At 40.1% G+C, this 21,193-nt stretch overlaps 1 protein-coding gene across 1 annotated transcript in view; it reads left to right on the plus strand.

Annotated features, from left to right (window-relative positions):
• The first annotated feature begins 15,627 nt into the window (after window positions 1–15,627).
• LOC111835964 (cadherin-22) overlaps window positions 15,628–21,193 on the plus strand; it is a 215,902-nt gene continuing 210,336 nt past the window's right edge. Inside the window, exon 1 of the mRNA XM_023796809.2 lies at window positions 15,628–15,867. The gene's annotated coding sequence lies outside the window, so the exon portion shown is untranslated. The remainder of the gene's footprint in view (window positions 15,868–21,193) is intronic.

A 21,193-nucleotide genomic window follows, 5' to 3' on the forward strand; every position in this document is an offset into this window, starting at 1 on the left:
GAAGCCACAACACAGACAACCTTGAGGCGGATGGGCTACAACAGCAGAAGACCCCACCGGGTACCACTCATCTCCACTACAAATAGGAAAAAGAGGCTACAATTTGCACAAGCTGACCAAAATTGGACAGTTGAAGACTGTAAAAATGTTGCCTGGTCTGATGAGTCTCGATTTCTGTTGAGACATTCAAATGGTAGAGTCAGAATTTGGCGTAAACAGAATGAGAACATGGATCCATCATGCCTTGTTACCACTGTGCAGGCTGGTGGTGGTGGTGTAATGGTGTGGGGGATGTTTTCTTGGCACACTTTAGGCCCCTTAGTGCCAATTGGGCATCGTTTAAATGCCACGACCTACCTGAGCATTGTTTCTGACCATGTCCATCCCTTTATGACCACCATGTACCCATCCTCTGATGGCTACTTCCAGCAGGATAATGCACCATGTCACAAAGCTCGAATCATTTCAAATTGGTTTCTTGAACATGACAATGAGTTCACTGTACTAAAATGGCCCCCACAGTCACCAGATCTCAACCCAATAGAGCATCTTTGGGATGTGGTGGAACGGGAGCTTCGTGCCCTGGATGTGCATCCCACAAATCTCCATCAACTGCAAGATGCTATCCTATCAATATGAGCCAACATTTCTAAAGAATGCTTTCAGCACCTTGTTGAATCAATGCCATGTAGAATTAAGGCAGTTCTGAAGGCGAAAGGGGGTCAAACACCATATTAGTATGGTGTGTGTGTGTGTATATATATATATATATATATATATATATTCATATATACAACATCCTGTGCCACTGCACACTGCAGATTGCCTTATTGTTGGCGTGATCACTCAACAATTTTACACATCTTTCTTAAAAACTGAATTGATGAGCAGTTGGAAATAATCAAATTCTGAGACAAATCACCCCAAAACTGAAGCAATGCTACATAGTGGTTGTAAATGTAAGGGTAAAGGCTGACGACTTTAGAACTTATGAATGTGATCAAAAAGTCAAAAAGTATTTAATGTTATTTAGATTAAGTGGTTTTATTTTGAGACAAAAACGAAGTAGCAACATGATGTGGCAGCAAGGGAAGGAACTGGACGCTGTAGAATACATTTGCTCTTGTAAACACAGTAAATCTTAAAGTAATTGATGGATCTTTGTATAGGAGGGTTGCAATATATTGCGCAATCGCCTCGCGCCGCCATCTTGGTGCATCTTCAGTCATGGTAAGAGAGTACCCAGCATGATCACTTTAATGCAAGCAAGTTAAGTCGAGGTGGGCCTTATTACCACACCAGTCATATTCAGTTCACTAATAGCAACACCCCTGGCTGCAGGGGCTGGTCTGAGGAGTTGTTTCTTTTTGTTTTCCTCTCTTGATGTCTGTGATACTGACAGACTGCTACATTCCATATTCACTGTTTGTGCTGGTTTGCCTAACGTGAAAGAATAATGGCCTTTAGGATATGTTTCCAAGTCATATATTTAAAACCAAACAATTTTATGCAATATGTAGGGCTGGGCAATTCATCATGTTTTTATTCATTGTGTAATTTTAAAGAAATAATGCAATACTATTTCTTTGATCGCATTAAAGCATGCACTATTTTGCTGTCCAAATGTGAGAATAGTATGAGCATATATATTAACAGAGATCTAGGCTGTGTTCGAAATATCTACCGGCCATTTTGTAGCGGAAGGCACACCAAAACATAGAAGAAGCTGTACCCTACATCGGTTGACTTCTGCCATTCATTGCTGCCTGTCACATGAGTGTTGGAGCCATAACTGACAAACTATGCTCAGTCGGAACTATATCCGTTTAATGTAGCTCACTTATGAAATACTCTCACCTGAGCTATAACAACAGTGCCAGGGCTACTACTCTAAAAACAAATACAGTGGTACCTCAGTTCTCGAACTCATTAGAACTCAAATTTCTTAAAAGTCGAACCAACCAGTTCGAAAAAAAAATTGCCTAGGACTCGATCTGAATCTCAGAAGTCAAACCATGAACGCCGACCTAAGATAACTTGTACTGTACATGCGGGGAAATGAGTCACACGGCACGTCTCTCAGCGGAAACAAAGGGTAAAGCTTCAGCCTCAGCCTCGCTGTGATAGCATCGTGCATGTTTACACTAGCTGAATACATATATTTAGACAGTAAAAATACATTTAGACAACGATAGACAGTAACAGTATTATATAATAAAATACATTTAAAAATAAAGATTTCTTATTATTTTAATATTAATAATAAACCATTAATACATTTAATTATAATGATATTGTCGTGCCCAGCGGGGACGGAACGGAGACAAAGGCGCAGACGTCAGGTTATCGGGGAATACGGGGTTTAATTACAGGTAAGGCAGGCAAAACGCAGACGGACAATACAATGACCGGACTGTGGAAACAAACTGAAACGCGGACTAAATACAGAGGACTAATGACAACAACCATAAACAGCTGATCACATGGGGTTTCCACACGGGGTTAACGAGAGGGCGTGGCACACGGAAGGAGCGGACGATTGGGGCAGGACACATTGTTTTGATACATTTATTTTCTTACTTTACAAATTACTGTTTTGATAAAAGTGCTTAGATGTGTTTAGTACAGTTGTCATTTGCTTGTTTTGTCCAGTTCATTTTGTGTTTAAATGATAAAAAAACATATTTCGGTGTAATTTTTTGGGGCCGGGATCCAATTAATTGGTTTTCCATTATTTTTTATGGGGATAATTCGATCAAACTTTTTAGGATTCGATCCGGAGTTCTGAACGGATTAAATTCGAGTTCTGAGGTACCACTGTAGTTATTTTAATGTATTTCACCACTTTACATGAGTAACATTAATTCACAATTATTCTAGTATCTTGAAGATTAGTATAAAACACTATAGTTACAGCCTCAGTCCCCATCATGCTTGTGCAGGTAGATACATTACAGTCAAATATGTTTTATAGAAAGTTACATGTGCACAGATTTGTGTTGTAAAGTTATGTTTTATTTCTTTTTCAGCATTGTGAAGATATGTCAGTTACAACATGTACTTAGTACGTAGCAACATGGGTGTCCATGATCTATCGTGTGTTTTTTATTACAATAATGAACAACAAGTACAAACATTAACACAAAATATACAATAAAGAGAATAGTACATTTTTAATTTTATAGTTCTGGGATGTTCTGGCATTTGTTAATATGACAGGGATAACAATTACGATTATCCAGCACATGTAGGACTGGTACATCCGTCTACTGTCCAAAATGTACCAATCACTCTCTGGCCTTATCTCCAATCATGTATAATTACTAGACCCCCTGTCACATGACTGCAAGGGAATGTCATATTGGAGAAGTTGAAGCGATCCTTCACACTGTGCAGCTTTTGGCTGCAAAACCAGGCATGTATCCTGCTCTAGTGATATCATCTTCCACCAGTTGGTGTATTTACTACAGAGCTCACTTGGGTTCAGGTGAGAAATATATTCATAATCCGTGCCCATGGTGTAGCAGTCTGTGCACACATGTTTGCAAACAAAGTTGTCCTTTGCACATCTGCACCACTCGCACAGTATTATGTTATTGTTTTATCTCACTGTTTTTTGGTGTTTTATATTTTGTATATATTTTATTACATTCTTGTCTCTGTACTACTCAAACATGTGGGTTGTATAAATAAATGGCTTTGTCCCTGTGACTTGTTCATCCTTAATTGTTTTAGTGTGGTGGTGTAGTTTCACATGAAATTTCATGTGAAGTTTTACCTAGCATATTTTGCATAAAGGTCACAGTTCCTGTTGTGCAGTGGGAAAGCGACACACAAAAGTTCCCAGTCGAGAACCAAAAAAAAATTTCCTGATTTGTAGACCGTGCGCACGGATTGCTAAACCATGGGAACGGATTGCGAATTTAATTCTCACCTGAACCCCGGCAGGCTCCAATACAAAGCTGTGATTGTGTGTATAATATTAAAAATATATATTTTGAAATAGTGAAGTAGTTAACCATGACGAGCCAAGTGCTTGTATGTCATATGCAATATTGTATTAGTATTCTTAATTGTTTGTATTTGGGAAGTTGCAGTGACATTAGAATTTTATTTTGAAGAGATAATGGATTAGTCACAACATACCAGCCTTTGATTGGACCTTTGAATATGGAAGTAAATTAATGACAAAAGTCTTTGTTGCATGAAAGCATAATGGATTACACTAATCGAATAAAACTGCATTGCATTTAATAATGCTTGAATTTTTGGGGGTTGTAATAAAATGTTAATGTAAATTTATACATTGAATATTTCAAGTAAAAAAAAATTCAGTTGTTAAATTCATTGGAAAAATAATCAATGCAAAAATAATTAATTTTAAAAACACACAGTTTATAACGTGCATTTTTATACTTCAGTCACCTGAATTCAGTTCATTTCCTTGCACCTCAAAATTAATTTCAAGAGAACCAATTCAGTTGGAAAAATTAAATGTATTACAATTGTATCTTCATAATTCAAGAGATAATACTCAGTCCTCTTATTTTCGCTTTACAAATACACTTCCACAATTTCAGTGGTTTAAAATACTGAAATTCAACCTTATTCATCTGGGACTAGCAGGATGGGCAATTGAATGCCAACAGAGTTCTCATCTAGATTCTGGGTGAATCCCAATATGTGTACTTGACTGTACTTGTGTTCTTGTGTACCCATTTACGTCATCTTCCATTGCCAAAGACCAATTCCATTACTAAGAACACAAGTACAGAAGGGAGGTAAAAGTCCCTGTAAATGTTGGTCTTGCTCCACCCCAAATATCAAAGATACATCGGTTATATCCTCACCAAACGAAACCAATCCCATGATTCATTTGACCCCAAGTTCGTTCTTGGAAGTTAACAAGACCGGTCTTGCCAAGACCATAAGTATGGTCTTTGCATTCTCAGTATTGAGATTCACCCTCAGAGTCGACAGTGAGCACGTATTAAGTACAAGTTCTGTTTCACTGAAAGTACTGTTTCACAGTAGATCTTCTTTGATTGTATCACTGCAGCCAAACATATCATTGCGCAGAGGTAAAGTGAGTGTGTCTTGGCTAGACAATACGAGGGGCACTTTTTGTGAGTCAAGGGTAAGGGTGGGAACAACTGGTAATGGCTAGACTGCCCCATTTGACAACACTTTATGTTGGACCTTTCAAGAACGTAGCCTTCCTGAACCAAGGATTCAGCCCCTGAATTTGGACACAGCTATTAAGTTTGCATCTCACAGGGAAGCTGACATTCAATTAATTTAGTTTAAAAAAATTGGCATATGTGGTGAGTGATGGTGGCTGATTGGGTACGCCTACTCACCCATCACTGTTTGCTCATTTAACGGTATTCCACCGTATAAAAGGACCTACAGTATCGCATCTGCGAAACTTCACCACTATCCGGTTTTTGCCGGTAATACTTCCGCAGTTCATACAGAGGGTTTGGGACATCTGACTGGCTTAGGTGGCAGTAATGCAGGTGACCGTCACTTAGTTTAGGTATGTTTAAACGTGGTGTTTTTTTGACGGTTGCCTCACGGTCGATGCCCATGTTCCCTAATTGAACTGCCAGTAATGAATCTGTCGGTTAGCTTTTAGCGGGGAAGGCTGCTGCTTTGGTGAAACATATAACTACGGGATTGTAAGAGCTGCAGAGGTGGGTTAGTTTGTTTCTTGTTAGTTTTCAGCTGCCTCCTGGTATATTCATGCCAGTGTTGTTTACCTTTCAGGATAACTGCAATCTGTTAAGTTTTATCCTTGGAGTATCTGGGACTTATCGCAGCTGTTTTTGCCTCTGACGTTGATGGTGTGGATTCATCCCCTATTCTGGGCATCCTTTGGCTGGAGATTACGTCGTATACTTTGGAGAATTGCCATGCCATTCTGCAGTCTTCGCTTAGTTACTGAATTGTACTGCAGAAGCGGCGGGAAATGTAATTGATTTAGTGTCCTGCTAAATCGCCTGTGAGAGGGTGATCTGCCTGTTGTGTTTTTGTTGTTGGTGTATTGTAAACTTCTTAAATTTGTTAGGGCTGGGCGATATGGCCAGAAATGCTATCGCGATAAAAAAAAAAAATCATAAGTGTACTGTACATCAATCTAAGCTTCTAGGCTCTACTTATGATTAAAATTCCCTTAGGATTCCTCTTCAACAGAACATGAAAAGGATGACAAATTGAATTGACTGCCAAACTGAAATCTAGTTTTAATAAATAAATCATACAATAATATTTTTTGTCATAGGGCGTAACGCTAGTAATATGCCGACATTACAGAACAGTCAGCATCAGTCTATTGCGTGTGGTAGGGTCTTTAAATTGCCAAAGTACTACCTCACTACCGACGTCTTTTCACCTGGTTTACCCACAAAATCTCCCTTTTAAAAAGATGTTGTGGCTGCTGCGCTTTCTTCACAGACATCTACAGTAAGTTTACTCTTAGCTTTTCTCTCCCAGGACTCACCAGTATTACTAGAATAGAGATATATGTGGAGTGTAGAGATGTACCGATCCGATATTCAGATATTAGCACCGATGAAGACCTACTGTATTTGACCGATCAGGTATCAGCCATACGTGACCGATGCACATCCAACACTTACTTATTTAGTTTTTGGCAGTCTCTAAAAAGCTCATATTTCGTGTTAAATCTATCTATACAATCAATCGCACAAAAGCCCTTTCCCATTTTAGATGTATTTTTTTGCAGCGTTCAAGCTGAATGTTAACGCTGTCTAGTTTTTTTGCTGTTTTTCGCTACTCAGTTGGCGTGAGCTCACTGACTTCCGCCTGCTGTTTCGTCACGCGAATACCCTTTGTAACAGGAGGAGCATAGTAACATCAGAGTGACAATCTGGAAGTATTTCATGCTTTTAACTAGAAGCACAGCGATTTGCAATCTTTGTAAAAACAAGTTTTGGGAGGTGGAAAATCCAAACTGCACCACAGACAGCGTGAATAATATGAAAAAACGCAATGGATGATTTGGGAGTCGCTAGCTTGGGCTGTTTTGCGCTCTCGCTACAGCTTGTGGTACAAGAGGCTGCTATGGCAGTGAAATGTAAGTGATGCTGTTGTGTGGCAAATGCCTGAAAAATGCTTAAAACAAGATGTACAAATGAGGTGGAACAGCACGTTATGTACTGGCATATATTTTTCCACACTCACCTAAAGGATTATTAGGAACACCATACTAATATGGTGTTTGACCCCCTTTCGCCTTCAGAACTGCCTTAATTCTACGTGGCATTGATTCAACAAGGTGCTGAAAGCATTCTTTAGAAATGTTGGCCCATATTGATAGGATAGCATCTTGCAGTTGATGGAGATTTGTGGGATGCACATCCAGGGCACGAAGCTCCCGTTCCACCACATCCCAAAGATGCTCTATTGGGTTGAGATCTGGTGACTGTGGGGGCCATTGTAGTACAGTGAACTCATTGTCATGTTCAAGAAACCAATTTGAAATGATTCGAGCTTTGTGACATGGTGCATTATCCTGCTGGAAGTAGCCATCAGAGGATGGGTACATGGTGGTCATAAAGGGATGGACATGGTCAGAAACAATGCTCAGGTAGGCCGTGGCATTTAAACGATGCCCAATTGGCACTAAGGGGCCTAAAGTGTGCCAAGAAAACATCCCCCACACCATTACACCACCACCACCAGCCTGCAGAGTGGTAACAAGGCATGATGGATCCATGTTCTCATTCTGTTTACGTCAAATTCTGACTCTACCATTTGAATGTCTCAACAGAAATCGAGACTCATCAGACCAGGCAACATTTTTCCAGTCTTCAACTGTCCAATTTTGGTGAGCTCGTGCAAATTGTAGCCTCTTTTTCCTATTTGTAGTGGAGATGAGTGGTACCCGGTGGGGTCTTCTGCTGTTGTAGCCCATCCGCCTCAAGGTTGTGCGTGTTGTGGCTTCACAAATGCTTTGCTGCATACCTCGGTTGTAACGAGTGGTTATTTCAGTCAAAGTTGCTCTTCTATCAGCTTGAATCAGTCAGCCCATTCTCCTCTGACCTCTAGCATCAACAAGGCATTTTCGCCCACAGGACTGCCGCATACTGGATGTTTTTCCCTTTGCACACCATTCTTTGTAAACCCTAGAAATGGTTGTGCGTGAAAATCCCAGTAACTGAGCAGATTGTGAAATACTCAGACCGGCCCGTCTGGCACCAACAACCATGCCACGCTCAAAATTGCTTAAATCACCTTTCTTTCCCATTCTGACATTCAGTTTGGAGTTCAGGAGATTGTCTTGACCAGGACCACACCCCTAAATGCATTGAAGCAACTGCCATGTGATTGGTTGATTAGATAATTGCATTAATGAGAAATTGAACAGGTGTTCCTAATAATCCTTTAGGTGAGTGTATATATATATTAAAATATTAAAGTAAAAAGCTCTGTATCGGGATCTGTATCAGTATCGGACTGAATTTTAGTGTGCACTTTCATTTTATATTTTGTTGATTACCCTTATTGGGTGGGTTGCTTTGGACTTACCTGCTCTACCGGTGAGTCGCCCTGTTGTTTTGATTATGTTGTCTTTTGTCTTCCTGCCTGCCATATTGCATTCTTGTTTTTGTTCAATAAATCCCCTGTTTGTATTTTTGCGGCTGTCTGTGCTTGTGCTCCTCCATAGAGGAAGAGAAGTAATTTCATCATGACGCAAAACGCTTCACTGGGTCTCAAATGCTATCGAACGTTTACCATATTGATGTTGAGGGGAAATCTTATCATGATAATTATCGTTATTATTTTATTGGCCAGCCCTACCTGCGGTTTTTCTTTCACCAGGTGCGTGGAGACGAGCTGTGGGGGGTTGGGCCCCTGGTGGTGGGATTTCGCAGTGTTTGTGGCTGCTAAGATTGCAGTGCTGTGGAGTGTGTGTGTGTGTATGTGCCTTTTACATGGGTGATTTGGTTTTGTTTTATTTATTTTTTTGTGGTTTTGCCCCTGCTGGTGCCTCCCAGTGATTATGTATTAACCTGAGTAAGGTGTGTTGCCTGGACAAAATCTGAGCTCTTGTTGATTTGTATAAGGGGGTGTGGTCTCACATTGCCATAGTCTTGCTCATATTTGGTTATTGTTTTTAAAATATATATTTTTGTACTGGAACCACATCTTTGCTCCTGCTTGTTGGTGGACCAAACCTGTGTGCCTCTAGCATTAGACTAGGAGGAGAGTCATTTACTGAATATCCCTGGGTGAATGCCTCAGGGTGGCGTAGTTGCTTATTCTGGTGGCTTAGTCCACTTGTTTACTGCAGTGCACCATTCACCACTCTGTTACACATACATAGGGTGAAATTTAAAAAATGGTACACATTGCATAAAATATCTTAATTTATAATATTTGCTTTATTTTATTGAAGGTGTATACCTTACATTTGTAAGAAATTTTCATGTTATAAAATGTACTTTGAGTGGTTTGAAGGCTTCTGATTTTAGAGCCAAATTTGCCTAAACTTTGCCAAGTAGGTTTAAGATTTTAGATCGATCACGTGGTTCAGCTTAAATAGTGGTTTGATCCACTTGATGTGTAAATGTGATTGTATGCACATGTGATATACGCCATTAAACCATTAAACACATATTAAAATATGGGTCATTATCAGGAACTTGGGATTTTTCAACAAAAAATGTCATGTGAAATGCAGTGTTTGTTTTTTTCCGTAGAACAATTTACAATACCTTATTATATTATTGTGTCACATGGTGTTTTTTTTAACCATTATCCCCAAATAGGTAGCCAAAAATGAGTGGCACAAAATTGAATTAAATGTTTTTAAATTGTTCAACTTTATTGCATGTAGCCCACAATAAATAATTAATTTCAATGATGTATATTTTTACTTTATAATTGTTGGTTGTATCATTTTCCCCATCTCAGCATAGACCTCATCCTGATGTCACCAAACCGGACACCCTCAACGCTGTAGGAATTAATAGCTCAAATAAATTTTAATATTCTCCACCAATATGTTTGAATTAATTAAAGCTTAATTAATTATTATTTAATGCTGATTATTAATCAATTGTTATGCCGAATGGTCGGCTCCTCCAAACTCAATTGTGGTATCCCTGTGAGTCTGTTAATGTGAGACTTAAATGGGATTCACTAATTACCAGTATCGCTTAGTAACCTGGGTTAGAAGGCTCGTCCAGCGAGCTGCATCACCAGGTAATGTACACGATTGGTAGCGAAGCTCCCCTCACGGCCAATGAGAGAGTGTCTCGCGATGTTTCAGGCGAGTTTGAGGTTCAGAGCGTGTAGCAAGATCGCACAATGGCAGGAACTTATTATGAGACACACAATGACGGAGGCTAAAGTTGTGTAAAAGACATGCATTTATTCCTAGCTAACACTACAACTGACATAAGACAGACATTACACCTAACACAAACAACAAACACGAAATAACGGAATAAAACAAACAATGTAATTATGAAAATGCAATGACCGGATTTAAATGAGTAACCTGAAATGGGAAATACTGTTCTGCAAAGCAAGCACAGTTTGTGGAAACACGACCGTAAAGTCTTATAGCAGGTTAACAGAACAGCTTAAGTTGTTAGAATGAAAGGAAGTTGGTTTACTTGGTTGAAGAGTGAGGGGGGGGGGGGTCTTGGCAGTTGATGGCAGAGCTGCTGAGCTGATGGCACTCAGGAAGGCGCGGCATTTGAAGCAGTGGAGTGGAGCCCCTTTGGATTCTCTCTCCTGGTGAAGCCTTGTCTTGGGTGCTGTTCTCTGTTCAGCTGGGCCTTCACCGGAGGGTTTCTGGTGGGCTTCTCTGCTCCCGGGCTGATGGTCTTTTCTGTACGGCTGCTGGGTGTTCTCTGCGCCCCTTTGTTCTGAGGTGCTAGATTTTTATGGTCTAAAGTTCATGAATAGGGATGACCAGGAATTCGACTCCTGGCCCAATGGCGGGCTATCCATTTGGCGGGCTTTCGGAAGGGGGTCTGTATCAGTCCTTTAGGGATTTATGGCCCGACTGATTCTACCTTTACTGATGATTTTCATTAAGCTGTTATAACTTTTGATACATCCACTTTTATGGTAATCACTGACCAGATTTGGAATCAGGGGTGATTAACAATCAGTTTGATACCAAACATGCCATACCAGCTTCACAGGTACATACCTCATACCATCTGCATTAATTGATTAAACAATTAATTATTGTATCTATGTGACTGATTCACATCAGTATAGGATACAGGTGTTTTGGGTTGCACCTCAACAGATGTTACACTTTGTGCGGATATTACATCAAATATTCATATTACAAACAGCACATCTTATCCATAGATAGGCGTGGCCGTTAGTTTGTGGTAATATCAATATAAGTTGCACATCTGGAAACAACATAATTTGTTTGGTGTGACTTATGCCAATTCATCTTCTCCAGAATGGATAAGATACACCTTAATTCAGTTCTTTTAACATAGCATGGTAGAAACAAAGAAACTTGGTGACTGTCCACCAAGATCAGATAAGGACCACAAAGGAATGTTGGAAGAGAAGGGGGGGGGGTTTAACACAGAAGACTCTCTAAAAGTTAGGACACATACAAACATAACGTATCTGTATATTGAGACTAGTAGTCATGAGTAAATCAATATACAGGGTATACAAAAGCCAAACTTAAATGAAATTTCCTTTAGGGTGTTCGTCTGTTGGGTGAGTGAGATGTAAGGCAGAGTGTATGTGGAGGGGGTTGGGTGCCAAGTCGAGGGACCCCTGTCCGTGAAGTCCACTCTGCTTGTCTGTAGGTCCCTAAATCTTTGGCCAATAAAAGTTGGAGTGCTAGCCTCCCTGGTTATCTGTGTGTGTGTGTTTGTGTGTGTAACCCCCCTTTGGTGCCTCTCGTACCAGGCTCGGCCTTGTCTCAGGCCACCTGGAATTTAGGCCCTGTGATATGTGCATGTGTGATCCTACAACGCCCTGGTCCACTGTTCCACGGCCAGGGCGAAAACCACACTGCTCCTCCTGAATCCGAGGTTCGACAATCCAGCGGACCCTCCTCTCCAGAACCCCCGAAAGGACCTTACCAGGGAGGCTGAGGAGTGTGATCCCCCTGTAGTTGGAACACACCCTCCAGTCCCCCTTGTTGAAGAGGGGGACCACCAACCCGGTCAGCCAATCCAGAGGCACTGCCCCCGATGTCCAACCAAAACAGCCCTACAACATCCAGAGCCTTGAGGAACTCTGGGCAGATCTCATCCACCCCTGGGGCCTGGCCACCTTTTTAACCACCTCAGCAACCTCTGCCCCAGAGATAGGGGAGTCCACCCCCAAGTCCCCAGACTCTGCTTCCTCATTGGAAGGCGTGTCGGTGGGATTGAGGAGATCTTCGAAGTATTCCTTCCACTGACCCACAACGTCCTGGGCTGAGGTCAGCAGCACCCCATCTCCACCATAAACAATGTTGATGCTGCACCGCTTTCCTGTCCTGAGCTGCTGGATGGTGGACCAGAATCTCCTCGAAGCCGTCCGGAGTCGTTCTCCATGGCCTCGCCAAACTCCTCCCATACCCGAGTTTTTGCCACATTCCGCTTGTCCCACCGGTACTCATCACCTGCCTCTGGAGTCCCCAGACCAAAAAGGTCCAATAGGACTCTTTCTTCAGCTTGACGGCATCCCTCACCACCGGTGTCCACCAGCGGGTTCGGGGATTGCCGCCGCGACAGGCACCGACCACCTTACAGCCACAGCTCCGGTCAGCCGCCTCCACAATGGAGGCGCGGAACATGGCCCATTCGGACTCAATGTCCCCCGCCTCCCCCGGGACATGGGAGAAGTTCTGCCAGAGGAAAGAGTTGAAGCTTCTTCTGACAGGGGATTGTTTCTCATCATAAGGGGTCTAATGAACCGCACTTCGTCTGGTTCCTCACCCAGGACCTGTTTGCCTTGGGTGACCCTACCAGGGGCATAAAGCCCCAGGCAACTTAGCTCCTGGGATCACTGGAACACGCAAACCCCTCCTCCACGATAAGGTGTCGGCTGCAGGAGAGGCCAGTGGGATTTGTCATTATTATTTTTTTTCCATCATCGTGTATCATGTGAAACACATTTATTAGAACTTCTATTTAGGCTTGGGTGGTATAATGACATCACAGCATACCGCGGTATTTACTTTCAATGAAAATATCGGAATAGCGTCACTTTTTAAAATAGTCGAAATACTGAATTAATGTTGAATATAATGTCCGGACAGTATCAAAAATGAGATATTGCCTACTACTATTAAATATTTTGGTTATACATCATTCAAGCCAACATCTCTAATTCAATCATAGAAATATCAGCATATAAATATAAGCATTTCTATTCAAAATGTAGACCTACACATAAGTCTCCAGTACAAAATATACAATGGAGCACAGATAAAACTTTAGAAAGAATAGAAGTCTGACATAGTTTGTATACATTTACTGTGTTCTGACATAAGGAAATTAATTAATTGCTGGTGTCTGTGACAGTAATTGCTTGAATTCTGTGTATTGTATTGTAGGGGTTCCCAACCCCTGGTACCAGTATTAACAGTATTACCAGTACCAGTCTCACACTGGGCGGCAAACCACTGGGGGTAAAACTGCCACCCCTCCTCTATAGTACGGGATTGTACCATATCGAAAAATCAAATGGCGTCATTCAGGGAAAATTTCTATGCCATTTCAGCTGTATTTTCATAAAAGTTTTGTCACCTCCCCCCTCCCTCCCCCCACCAGTTCTACTGATCTGAGCAATTATTAAACTGATAAAGTTGAATTAATGAATGTGAGCTGGTGATGAAATTTAACAAACACATGGAATGGCTGGGGTGCCCCTGAGGAAAGGTTTGGGAACCAAAGTCGTGTGATTCTAGGCTTCCAACAACATTTCAGTAACTTCTTGAAGAACAGAATGAATTGTTATTTTTTTATTGTCACGGTTCATTTGCATATACTCTAATTTTAGATTCTGTAGCATGTTTCTTTGCAAATACACACTTACTACTCAGATAAATAGCTTTTTACAATTTCTTTCACTGCCTAGGACCTTAACACAACACTGTGTTCAACCCTTTCCTTTTTGGTCGTCTTGTGTTCCCTCATTGTGGGTGTGGAATTCGCATGCTCTTCCAACTGGGACCTCTGCTTCCCGTGCCTTTTTGGTTATTGCTGTCCCTAAGTTCTCTATGGTGTATGTGTGTTCTGTGATAGACTGACCCCTGTCCCTCAGTGTCCCCTCCCTTGTGCACGGACAGGGTGGGTGATGCTCTCGTCTCACACTGACCCTCTCCTGGATAAGAAGAGAGAGAGGAGAGGGATACTTCTTCTTTGTACGGTTTTGAGGGCAGCATGTCTGTCCTCCCAGGAGATAAAAAAAAAGGCTGAAACTCCTGGTGTCATTCTTCTCTTTGTGAGGTTTTAAAAAGCAGAACACCAAGGGGTTCACTACTGCTATAGTATCTGCTTCTGTATGTCTGAGACACTGGTGATTAAATTAGAATCCAGTACACTTAAGTCTGGTAATGTGTAAGAATGAAGAATGAGCCAGAAAATAGTAGAAAGGGTGTGGTATACTGTCTAGAGCATGGTATACCAGTCAAAATCACAAAAAGAGTAAGATTTACCAGTTGCAGTTTGTGAATGTGTAACACCAAACAAAGTAGCCTATACCAGACAAGCCTATGTGTTTCTCTATTCTGTCTCTTCCTGATGCGACATGCACTGTCGAGATGCACTCACTGTGTTACAGCTGAAAAAAGGCGCACAGGATCATAATCCAGCTGGTCTACTTATAGCATTCCTAACTAAACAGCTATAGAGGAAAGGGTTTCAAGGATAGGCCACTGAATTTTTTAAATCCCTGACCAATGTATCATTCAGACATAGAATTCAGCCAACATAACGTGTTTTATGACCAGTATAGTTACAGAAAATAGCAATCAGTAATCAAAAAAGTCTTTATAAATAAATTTGATGGTGCTACTTAATGGCAGAGTATTATGTTTTAAACATGCATGCATGTTCGAAATAATATAAAAAATTACCGCTAAAAGTGAATTATTTTAAATATGATACAGCACTTCGGTAATGAATGTATATTTTATATAGCCTAGCACCACCTGTAGCGTGCAATTATTCGTGCAACAAGAATAACAAAACATCAACGACAATAATAATAATAACAATTATGATGAAAACTGGATGTTCTATTGTAGTACTATTTACGGTATGCAAAACTTCATTCATTTACAAGTATTCGGTATTATACAGTACGACTACTTGTTCTTTAATAATCAGACTGTTATGATCGCTTTTTTTGCCTTTCATAATAAGCTGAAATAAACGCCTGTATTTGTATAGCGATATTCACATGCGTTTCGACCGACTTGAACAGTACCTATGTGTACAAGAAACATACGCCACAGGCCACCCAGCCCGGTAAATCTGGATAAAAGAAGACTGGAAACATGCCACTGGTTCATAACTGTCGCACCAGTAGCGCTCTTTTCCTTTCCAGCTGTCAAGCTCTCTCTCTCTTTCTCTCTCTCCCTCAACAATTTCTCTCTGTTCTCTCCTTCGCCACAAGAGGCTGGAGTAGCTGCGCTCCCGGCTCCGAGGAATAAGGTCTCTCCAAAAAGCAGCGTGGCTGCAGAAGCGCCAGGGCTGTATCCGATGCACCGTCCACTCTCCTCTGCGGAGTCAAAGGATGCTTCGTTTTTGGGAAAGGACAGGCTGTCAAGTGGCTGTAGTTTGACGACTGACTCCACAAGTCCACGGCAATCTCACTCTAAGTCTTATTTCCCGCATCTAACGTTAAAAGGTAAGGTAATATATTTATTTTGGCATTGTTTTGCCCGAGACGCGCTGTGTGGGTGCATCAGTTTAATAAATAGATGCAAGTTGCAAATATTTACCAACCATCCTATAATAATCAATAATCATTTACGTCCACATAGTTTTAGTCAGAGATCAAGAAAGATTAGCTACTTCTTTCAATTAGATGGGAAGCCATGCGTGAAGATAAGGTTATAAATGCACTTATTTTGCTTCCCGGGCGACAGTGTAACCGAAGCAGTAAGCAAACTTGTTGCGGTTTTTACTTTTCCAGTTGAAAACTGGAAATGCCTACTTCTCGAGTGGTTAGTTATCACCTCTGCACATTACAACCACCACCCCCGATACTCGCCGTCATAATGGGAGAAAATGCATAGATCGCAGTACCCTACGTTGTCTTGTTATTTCGGAGCAATATAATAAAACTGCAATGGCATGGGTGGATCAGACAGCTGTTTTAATGGCTTTGCAAGAGCAGTGAATTATTTAGAAGTTGTTAGGTTAGTGTAGTACCACCATTGGCGTTTAATGTTGATTTAGGACCGTTCTCGTAAAGAGCGTCAACTCCCGACGCGGAAGCCTTCTGCGGCTCCTGTAACATAATTTAGAATAAAACTGCAAATTTAAGCTCTACAAAAAGAATAAGCTCATTACCTGGGGTGTATGTAAGATGAAACGACGTTTCTATAATCGTCGAGTTTGCTCTAAATATGCAAAGGTGCTGTAATATTAATATGCAGTATTTATTTGAGAAACTTTGGGTATGATGTATATGAAACAATTTATCTCAGCGTTGATTTTTGTGTACTTTTATTGAATAAAACGTTTTAAGAAAGTGGGAAAAGTAATATGTTCGACGGAAGACATTAACAATTAAACTTGTCATACCTGAAGTTCGTGGGATTTCTGAGGATATTCGCTTATAGCCTAATTAGCGTGTGTGTATTTCAAACAACGCGCAAACTCATATGCCGTAATAGATCATGTGCTCGATTTATTGAAAGCAAGTGCTATTTCAATAAACGAGTAAAATCATGGTTGTTTGTTCGTTGTGCAGGCTATACTCACTTGCCTGTAACGTAATATGGTATAGATGTGTCTCGGAAAAGCTGAAGATATCACCGTGCCACACTTAAGTCCATTACACTTAATTTTAATGCGATTATTTTCAGCGTTTTCTTTCGTGTCAGGTTACTGTGGCCATTGGTTGCATTTCTTTTGCGCGAGTTTGTTCACATTTTTGACATTTCTCACAGTTGCTTCGGTATAGTTTGAATCAAAATCATTAAGCACTTATCTGCATTAAATTCGCTTCTTAGTGGGTTATCCACATTGAATATTAAGTTTTATATTTTGAAGCATTATCCTTGCTGTTGTTGGTGTCAGTTTCATACACTTAATGCATTTCGTCACATAGCCTATTCGAATTTCATGTGTAGGCTATATGAACCGTATTTTCATATACACATGAATATATAGCCTAAGCCACTATCAAAAACACACATACATAAATATAAATATATAAGCACCACTCGAAGCTCACTCATAGGCTATATTATTCAGTACACAGCACGATATGTAGCTTAATACTGAGGTGATATATTAAAATCCTGATCATGCAACCGCTTGCCATATCTCAAGGGAGACTCCAGCTCAGTTTGTGAAAGGAAGCGGCTGAAGGGTTCAGTCGATATACAAGTGGTAGTGTTAAATGATTGCAGATTAACCTACTGCTGTATCGAGTCAAAATTGACTATTCTTATCGGATTTTCGGTTTGCTCTGGGTAAATCTGCCTCAGAACAACTAGTTCTCATAAATCGTTTGGGCATTATTCTAGAGTCAAGATTTTTTATTCCCACTGGCAACATTTTACACTGGACTACACACCGGATCGCAATACTAATGTTGGATTTAAGCGGCGCAGTGTTTTGCGTACTTTTAAGTCGAGCTTTTCCAGATGAATGTAGAAAGAAATATGTTTTAAAGTGCTGATAAAGAAAATCGGTTTTAATGTAGCCTAAGCATAGACGAACAACGTATCGCTTCCTTTAAAAGTAACACGCTCTCCGTTTTTTCGGACACCAGACAGGCTTAGTTTATGCAGAGACCCATAAATACCTATTTAAGTGCATGTTAGACTGTTTTCCTGCTTCTCACTGATATCTTGATTCTGTTTGGTTTTGAGTTCCTCTTCCCGTTGCAGTGTTAAACTCCGTACCAGAGTATGCGGAAACGAGGATGTGGCAGGTCCCTTAACTGTCACAATAACTCTGTATGAAGTCCTGAACAGGTTCATACTGACACAAGGCTGTTGTGTCTCGATGCTCCTTTTGATACAAATCGCGTTTGATTATGGTCCTGTCCAGAGATTGCACTGATTTTGATGATCATTCGGTATCTTACTGCTGCATTACCTTGGCTTTTTCACACGTGGTATCATAGTTGAAAGGATACCAGACAATTATCGTATTTTAATAGTTTGCAGTATAAAATATTTGTATGGATATATTTAATATATATGATATATTTTATGGATTTTATGTACCATTTTATGTATGATTTTTATGGATATCAAGTACCAGTGTGCAACCTATGCTATTTTTGCAGTTTTAAATTGCAGTTGCAGTTTTGAATACAAAAAAAAGATTTTCTTTTTTAATTTTAAATACCATTTTCACTTTTCACTATGGAAAAGTAATGCAGCCATGCCTTGCCTTTTGCTCAGAATTAAAATGTATATTTTTCCGTATACATATTTACAATTCTTTATCTAATAATTCTTGAAAAATTCAGATTCTCTGATTCAGCATTCCTTTTCTCCCAAATTTCTTAAGCGAAGCCTTCAAAGACATCAAAGGGAAACCACCCAATGATGTACAGGAGGGATGAAGTAATTCACTGCTCATGACATTAATTACCATTTACCAAGTCTGAATATAAACTTTTATGGCTGCGAGGTTTGATGGATACTGCTGGGAGGAGCTGTAAAGATGGCAGATAAAGGTTGCAAAAGAGGAAAATGGGGAGCGCTTTACAGCTGCAGTGAAGAAGGCTATTAGGTCCAGTTAATTGAAGCGGGACCTGTGGTTAGTTCATGTCTTGTGTTACAATTTCACTCCTCTTTCCCCATCCCTTCACCCCAAACCAGCCTTTGAATCACACTGAACTGGACCTGTAGTAAATACATGCTTTGTCCTACCATCTCGCACCTGCTACAGGAGCTTAATGCTGCCAGAAGCCCTGGCACAGTTTTCCGGAACTGTGGGGTCCTTCGTAATTCTTTTGTCTTTTTTTTGTCCTTTGATAGCAATCTTGCATATACTCACTTTGCCGTTTGAGAGAGAAACACAAAGCTTTAATTACATCCCATTCATTCAAATAGACTACATAGTAGGGAGAACTTGGAAACCACAGTCTGAAAATTATGGCTTTAGAGAGAAAATAAGGTATTTTTTGCATGCGCTCATTCATCAGGCATCTAGGATGATTCGTCTGACTGTAATGGCAAAGGAACAATCAGTGTATTTAAGAAGAAGAGAGAATTATAATAATACGGCACTAACTCAATATTATGCTGTCACACAGACCTATGACATTGAGTTGTGAAACTGCTGTTTTTTGCATTTATACATTACACACTCAGTCTGTCTGCCTTTGAAAAATCATGAGCTTTCTCAAAAGTAAATGAGTATTTTTTTTTGCAATTTCCACCATGTTTTCACTCGATCTTTATTTCTCATGAAAATAACATCTTTAAGCATTCCAGTTTCCAAGCATATTTAACTACAAATAACCTCAATAGATCTTTTTTTCAGTTTTTATTGATTGAAATTTTCAGTGGCCGTTAATTTTTACAAGTTAAAAGGAAATCTTCCTGCAGACACCATGAAGATATTAACAGAATACAAAGAGTTAACTCATTCTGTACTGTAGTAACATTGCTGGTGCTCGGTAAAGTTCTTTGCTCTCCTAATCTGTCCATAAGTGCTCTTGAGAGGACGTACTAGACCCATATTGTAGATGTTCTGAATGATAATGTTAATAAATGCCTGGTTTTCTATGATTTTTTATTTTTGAACAGTAGTACTGCACTCTCTGTGAATCCATTAAGAAATGACTGATATTATTGCACTGATGTGTTAATTACCTCCGATAATGCATTATATTTGCTGAAGAGTTTTTAGGCTTATGCTTATGGGATGAGTTGTTTTGATATAATATGAATACAATATTGCCAAAACTAAATCATTTCATCCATCCATCCATCCATCCATCCAGCAAAGGGTCTTGGGGGACCCTACAGCTTCTCATGGGCAGTATGTTAATCCTTTGCAGAGCTCACACATGCACACACTCTCACATAATCACATAAACTATGTATAATTCATAGACACCAACTTCTTGTCTTCAGAAAACTAACAGCAATGTTTTTAACTGCATTTCTGCCTAAGAGTAACTGATATGTGTGACTGCTAAGATTTGTCAAACATTAAGAGTTCATCGCAAATATTTATTTAGGTCCATGCTCAGTCTTTCAGCTGAATTCTTATTTAACCTCCAAGCCAGTTTTTGTTAACTGAGAATTTCAGTTATCATGCCACTTATTATTAGCTATTTATACAACAGCGAGGGTTTAGCTGCCAGAACAATAAATGAAAAATGGTGCCACTGAAAGAAAGTTATTAGTCAAAGCAATACATGTTGTAACATATTGAATCAGATATGTAATTGTGTATTTATCAGTCAGTGGCCAGGTTTGTCCTGGCATTTTTTCATCAGTGTTTTTTTTAGAAGAGAAAAAAAAAAACAGTTTTCCTGGACTTTCCTCCAGCTCTTTATAAAAAATAATGGCCTGAATCAGCGCCTTTAGATGGTAAAGCTGTTTTGTGAGATCGAGCAACCAGTTCACGAAGGCAAGATCACGTTCACTGACACGTACCACTCCTTCACCCAATGCCCACTTCTGGGATTGTGCAACGGCCCCAGATCCAGTCTGCACACCTATTTTTGCCCTGGGCTCAAAGCTATTGTGGCCATATGCAGCACCGCAAGCAATGGGAAACTTTGACATCTTCATGTACAACCAATGTACCCTAACCTATTTTAATAGTAATTCTTACTCTTTGGTTTTTCAGGTGGATCGTAAACTAACAGGTAGATTTAAACAGATAGATTTAAACTAAACTCATATCGAACAACATGTAAACATTCATAGACGTTTGTTGCTTTTTCTTATCACTGTAAAATTATGAAACATAATTGTTTTCACAGAGGATTGTGCCGTAAGGTTCTTTTTCCATCAGTTTGTAGT

The sequence above is a fragment of the Paramormyrops kingsleyae genome, chromosome 8, assembly GCF_048594095.1.
Source record: "Paramormyrops kingsleyae isolate MSU_618 chromosome 8, PKINGS_0.4, whole genome shotgun sequence".
Lineage (NCBI taxonomy): Eukaryota > Metazoa > Chordata > Actinopteri > Osteoglossiformes > Mormyridae > Paramormyrops > Paramormyrops kingsleyae.